We start from the raw sequence: 7,284 nt of genomic DNA on the forward strand, positions 1-7,284 counted from the left end.
TAATTAATAATAATTTTATTTTCATAATTTTTTAATTTAAAAAATTGCATATATTGTTGCATTGTTCTTTAATTTTTAAATACGTTAAAATTGTTAATATTTGTATATTGAATATTCTATAGAATATTCTTTAGCCTATATAGAAGAGAATAGAATATACCGTAATATATTCTTTATGTAACTAATATAATAAGTTGTAAATTTCACTATATAATACAATTTCTGTAGTGTTATTCAGACACGCGGTTTATTCAAATGTCTCACATTCTCTCATATTTCAACATGGTATCCAAAGTCTATTGAGAGACAATTTTCCATCGTGCTTTACCCAGTTAAGCCATTATCTTCTGGTGAAATTTTTTTTTGGTAAATCGTGTGCTAACTACGATTTTCCCTCCTTCCACTGTCGTTACTAATTGCAACATCAGTTTTTCTATCTCCACCATATTGTCGTCGTCGCCGCCACTATTTCCAGCAACCTTTCAGCAAACCAACAGTACGGGAAGAAACACCTCCTTAGATCCAGTCATTCCCCATTTTTTCAACCGCTAGAAGCCTGAACATATGCCCCCACGCGCCGCTACTACATCCACTCCGCGGGTGCGCCTCACGCGCTGCCACATGAACTACGCGTGATAGCGCATTCAGCGACCGATTCTGGAGATTTTTCCATCGCCTCACTCCCCTTCTTGTGCTTGTTCCAAATTTGGCCTTAGATTTTATTTTTCGCTCACGAAAAATTAAGCTCCCATTCAAACAACCCCTTTTTTCACCTTGTTCGCGCAATATCTCGCTTCCTTTGGATACTTGTGGCTGGTCCTAGTGATCCCTCTAGTTCGATGAGCATTTTCACCAATTATGTCACTTCTCCATTCTCAATAAAAAGTTGACTCGTTCCAATTATGATAGTTGGGCCGGTGATCTCGAATTATGGGTCAATGGTCAAGGCTACAAGGTAAAAAAACCACACAGTGGTTGCAGGTGAAAAGTCAAAATCAGAACAAATTGATGCTTAACTATGCAGCATAATCAAGTCCAATATTCATCTCGATATCAAACCGATCTTCCATCCCTATGTCACGTGTGAATCAGTTTGGACGTAGGTGAAAAAATTCTACACGAATGACACTCAACGTCTTTATGGAGTTTGTCACAGATTGTTGAATATTATTACTCCAAAAAAGATTGAGAGGTATATGTCAACATATATTAGTCAATTTTATAGTGCATTACATGCTATCAATGAGCTCCTACCACTTGTTGGATACACCATAACGGAACAAGAGAAGTCACGTGTGTAACACCCCGATAAAATAAGATAATTATTTAATTTAAGTTAATAATATATTTATTAATTTAATTAAATAATTGGAATATTATTGGATTATTATTATTGGAATAATAAAGTTGGAATATATATAAAGAGTTCCATTTGGTAAAAAGGGTTTTTCACGTGAAAAGAAGGAAGCGACTCAAAAGTGGAAAAGGGGCAGAAGAGAAGAAACTGAGAAAGGGAGAAGAAGAGGCTAGGGCTCAAGAAGAGAGTTCGCGATTGTTGAAGGTCAAAGAATCAATTGCCGGATTAACTCAGGTAAGGGGGGTTTATCGTCGTTTAATGGGTATTATGGGTTAACATGTAATGGGTAGTAATAAGTCGTTGAATTGACCCTAATTGGGATGATGAGTGCTGAAAAATTGTGATGAATAAGTTATGTTAAGGCTGTAATTGAATCTATATTTGGGTGAGTTGTGATTTTCCGAACGTGTAGCTTTTTACGGAATTGGAATCGGAGGTCCGGAAGTCCTCCAACGGCGGAAAATGCGGAGAATTCTGCATTCTGCTTCGTGTTAGCGCAGGAACAGCTTTCTGTCTTGCGTTAACCGGTTAACCCAGGGTGTTAACCGGTTAACACTGTTATGAATTGTGAAATATTGCTGTCTGTCTTGCGTTAACCGGTTAACCCAGGGTGTTAACCGTTTAACACTGTTAAAATGTGCCAGGAAGCGTGTTCTGTTTGCGTTAACCGGTTAACCCAGGGCGTTAACCGGTTAACACTGTTTGAAAGGTAGAAAAACTGATATTTTAAATATTGTGAACAATTGATGATTGGCCTATATTGGTGTATGATATAGGAGGGATCAATTTCCCGTTGTTTTGAGCAGTGTAGGTATTAGTAGAGTGTGTTAATACTGTGATTGATTATGTGGCATGATATAATATGATTTTGTGATAATTGTATTGATGATGTATGATGGTGTGCATAATGTTGTGAATATATCTATTATGTATGCTATTGTGAATGGACTGTTTATGGCTTAGAGTGTGAGCATATGTCCATTGTGGATTGTTGATGGTTGCATGCTAGGTGATTTAGTGTGCATAATATGGCCTTTATGGTGGTAGCTAATTCCATGGTGAGGAATTAGTGAGTGAATTATTGTGGATGTTGTTGATGTTTGCATGCTAGGTGATTTAGCGTGCATAGCATAGCCCTTGGGGTGGTAGTTAATTCCATGGTGAGGAATTAGTGATGTGAGTCACTAAGTCTCAAATGAGTGGGACTAGTGAGCTTGGTAGCCGTATCTGGATTTGATCGGTGAGGTTGAACTATATGTTCACGAATAGTCGGTACCGCATGCATGGAGTCTCATTGCATAATGTATGTATGGCGTATAATATGAATGGATGTATTCCAATATTATACGTGTGTTTTGTGTTTGTGTTGAATATGATTGTGATCATGAGTTGGTGTTGCCGTTACTGAATGTGTGATCTGATTAGGGTGATGAAATGTGTTAATTTACTTAGCATTACATGATATTTTATAATGCTTATTATATCAATTGAGGAACTCACCCTTACAACTATGTTTTCAGGTAACGAGCAGTGATTAGTAGAAGCTAGTGATTGGAGTCTAGCGTAGTTCATTAGTGAGTCATGCTCTGGTAGATGTAACATCGGGACGGGATGTTTTACTTGTTTTCATTTGGTTGTTGAACAACTTTACATGTAATGTGTTACATGGTTTGCATGATTGATTAGATCTCTATCCGCTGCGAATTATGCAATGTTTTATTTTGATTAATAAATGAGCATGACCAGATATTTTGGTGAATGGTGTGAAGTGTCAAGTGTGACACCCTTAAATTGCATATCTACTCTGATTTATATTTGTTGTTTTAATTATTATTGGGGTATTTAGAAGGGTGTTACATTAGTGGTATCAGAGCATAGTCGGTCGAGTCGAGTCGTAATTATTTTGTTCCCCTGTACGTGATAGGTGTCGTGTAACCCTATCAGTACTTATTGTTTTAGCTTGTTGGGTTTTCAGAATAGAGATGGCTGGAAGAGGTAGAGACGATGCTGCGATTGCTGAGGCTCTGGGTATGCTAGCTGGAGTACTTGGAGGGAATCCGAATGTTGTGGGAATGGGAGCTGCTCGTCAACTGAATGAGTTCCAGAAGAACAATCCTCCAATGTTCAAGGGAGCATACGATCCAGATGGTGCTCAGAAGTGGTTGAAGGAGATCGAGAGGATCTTCCGAGTGACTGAGTGTGCCGATAACCAGAAGGTCAGGTTCGGTACGCATATGCTGTCAGAGGAAGCAGATGATTGGTGGGTTGCTGCCCGCACTGAGTTGGAAGTTGCTGGGAATGCTGAGATCACTTGGGCGGTGTTCAGAGAGAGATTCCTGAGGAAGTACTTTCCAGAGGATGTCAGAGGAAAGAAAGAGATAGAGTTCTAGAATTGAAGCAGGGCAATCGGTCTGTTACTGAGTATGCTGCTAAGTTCACAGAGCTGTCGAAGTATTACACTCCCTATGATGAGGCTACTGGGGAATTTTCAAAATGTGTGAAGTTTGAGAACGGGTTACGTCCGAGATCAAGCAGGCTATTGGGTATCAGCGGATTAGAGTGTTTTCTGATTTGTTGACTGTTGCAGGATTTTGAACAGGATACCAAGGCTAGAGCAGAGAGCTATCAGCAAAGGTTGATAGGAAAGGCAAGAATCAGAATGATCGTGGGAAGCCGTATGCGCTGGCAAAGGTTTCCAGAGACAGAGTGGGATGAGGAGACCTAGTGGGGGAGACTCCAGTGCCCCTGCTAAGTGTTACAGATGTGGTCAGGCTGGACATCGTTTCCATGAGTGTACCAGTAATGAGAAGAAGTGTTTCAAGTGTGGAAAAGGTGGTCACTTGGCTGCAGAGTGCCGGTTGAAGACTATGACTTTTTCAACTGTGGAGAGGTGGGTCATATCAGTCCGCAGTGTCCTAAGCCGAAGAGAAAGAGAACCAGTCGGGAGGCAAGGTCTTTGCTTTATCGGGTTCTGAGACTTCTACAGATGATCATTTGATCCGAGGTACGTGTTATATAATGGCTTTCCTCTTGTAGCTATTATTGACACAGGTGCGACTCATTCCTTTATTCTTTGGATTGTGCTGTGAAACTTAAATTGGAGATATCTGAGATGCATGGGAGTATGGTGATTGATACTCCTGCGAAGGGTTCAGTGACTACTACTTCAGTTTGTTAAATTGCCCTTTGAGTATTTTTGGTAGAGACTTTGTGATGGACCTCGGTGTCTTCCACTAGTGCAGATTGATGTTATCCTGGGTATGAACTGGTTGGTGTTTAACCGAACTTTATATATCACTGTTTTGATAAGACTGTGATCTTCCTGAGATTGAGGAAGGAAAGAGTTTGTTTCTATCAGCAAGGCAGGTGGATGAGGCAGTAGCAGATGGGGCCAGAGTTGTTTATGCTGTTAGCGACTTTGGAGGCTAAAGATAAACTGGTGATTTGCGATCTAGCCGTGGTGTGTGATTTTCCTGATGTGTTTTCCTGAAGAGGTGAATGAATTGCCGCCAGAGCGTGAAGTTGAGTTCTCGATTGATTTGGTACCTGGTACTAGGCCGGTGTTGATGGCTCCGTACCGTATGTCTGCTGTTGAGTTAGCTGAATTGAAGAGTCAGCTGGGAGATCTGTTTGGATAAGAAATTTATTCGTCCGAGTGTGTCACGTGGGGCGCACCAGTGTTATTGGTTAAGAAGAAGGAACTATGAGGTTGTGTGTGACTACAGGCAACTGAATAAAGTGACGATCAAGAATCGGTATCCTTTGCCGAGGATTGATGATTTGATGGATCAGTTGGTTGGTGCGAGTGTGTTCAGCAAAATAGATTTGAGATCGGGGTATCATCAGATACGTGTGAAACTGAGGGATATTCAGACTGCTTTCAGAACAAGGTATGGACATTATGAGTATTCTGTAATGCCTTTTGGTGTGACTAATGCCCCTGGGGTATTTATGGAGTATATGAATAGGATTTTTCCATCCGTACCTAGACAAGTTTGTTGTAGTGTTTATTGACGATATTTTGGTGTATTCGAAATCTGAAGAAAAGCATGCTGAACATTTGAGAGTGGTTTTAGGAGTTCTACGAGAAAAGAAGTTATTTGCTAAACTGTCCAAGTGTGAATTTTGGTTAGAAGAGGTTAGTTTTCTTGGTCATGTGGTTTCAAGAGGTGGTTGTCTGTTGATCCTTCTAAGATAGAAGCGGTATCTAAGTGGGAAGCTCCGACGTCAGTTTTTGAGATAAGGAGTTTTCTTGGACTTGCAGGTTATTATAGGAATTCATTGAAGGATTTTCTAAGTTGGCGTTACCGTTGACGATGTTGACTAGAAAGGGCAAGCGTTTGTTTGGGATTCAAAATGTGAAGAAGGTTTCCAAGAGTTAAAGAGAAGGTTAAACTACTGCTCCTATTCTGATATTACCAAGTCCATCGGAACCATTTGAGGTTTACTGTGATGCTTCATTGTTGGGTTTGGGTGGTGTTTTGATGCAGAATAAGCAGGTTGTAGCTTATGCTTCGAGACAACTGAAGGTTCATGAGAGGAACTATCCGACACACGATTTAGAGTTGGCAGCTGTGGTATTTGTTCTGAAGTTATGGAGGCATTACTTGTACGGGTCAAGATTTGAGGTTTTCAGTGACCGTAAAAGTTTAAAGTATTTGTTTGATCAGAAAGAGCTGAATATGAGACAGAGGAGATGGTTAGAGTTTCTGAAGGATTATGACTTTGGTTTGAATTCACCATCCGGGTAAAGCAAACGTAGTGGCTGATGCATTGAGTCGGAAATCATTGCATATGTCTATGTTAATGGTTAAGGAATTGGATTTATTGAGCAGTTTAGAGACTTGAGTTTGGTGTGTGAGAGTACTCACGATAGTGTTAAATTGGGAATGTTAAAGTGTTACTATGAGCAGGTGGTATCTGGATGAGTGCTTTTGGTTGATAAGTTGACTCTAGTGAATCAGGTGCAAGGTGGTGAATTCAGAGTTGATGAGAATGGTGTTTTGAAATTTGGTAATCGGGTTGTGTATTCGGATGTTACCGAACTTAAGAAGAGTATTCTTGAGGAGGACATCGTAGTGTCTGAGTATTCATCCTGGGGCTACGAAGATGTATCATGATTTGAAAAAGTTATTTTGGTGGCCGGGAATGAAAAGAGAAATTGCGAGTTTTGTTTATTCTTGTTTGACTTGTCAGAAGTCAAAGATTGAGCATCAGAAGCCGTCTGGGCTAATGCAACCGTTGGCTATTCCAGAGTGGAAGTGGATAGTATCAGTATGATTTTGTTTCTGGTTTACCGAGGACAATTAAGCATTTTGAAGCTATTTGGGTGATTGTGGACATTGACAAAATCGGCTCTTTCATTCCGATCAGAATGGATTATCCGTTAGAGAGATTAGCTGAGTTGTATATTGAGAAAATTGTAAGTTTGCATGGTATTCCGTCGAGTATTGTTTCGGACAGAGATCCTAGATTTACATCGAAGTTCTGGGAAGGTTGGCAGGGGCTTTGGGACTAAGCTGAGATTGAGTTCCGCATATCATCCGCAGACTGATGGTCCAGACTGAGAGGACGATTCAGTCACTGGAGATCTTTTGAGGGCTTGTGTTTTGAAAAGGGAGGTGCTTGGGATTGTTATTTACCTTTGATTGAGTTTACCTACAACAATAGTTTCATTCGAGAGCATTGGTATGGCACCGTTTGAAGCTTTGTATGGTAGGAGATGTCGGACACCTTTATGTTGGTATGAGTCCGGTGAGAGTGTTGTGGTTGGACCGGAGATTGTTCAACAAACTACGGAAAAGATTAAGATGATTCAGGAGAAGATGAGGATTGCTCAGAGTCGTCAGAAGAGTTATCACGACAAGAGGAGGAAGTCACTTGAGTTTCAAGAGGGAGATCATGTGTTTCTTCGTGTTACTCTGGGG

The sequence above is a fragment of the Lathyrus oleraceus genome, chromosome 2 (assembly GCF_024323335.1).
Source record: "Lathyrus oleraceus cultivar Zhongwan6 chromosome 2, CAAS_Psat_ZW6_1.0, whole genome shotgun sequence".
In the NCBI taxonomy this organism is placed as follows: Eukaryota; Viridiplantae; Streptophyta; class Magnoliopsida; order Fabales; family Fabaceae; genus Lathyrus; species Lathyrus oleraceus.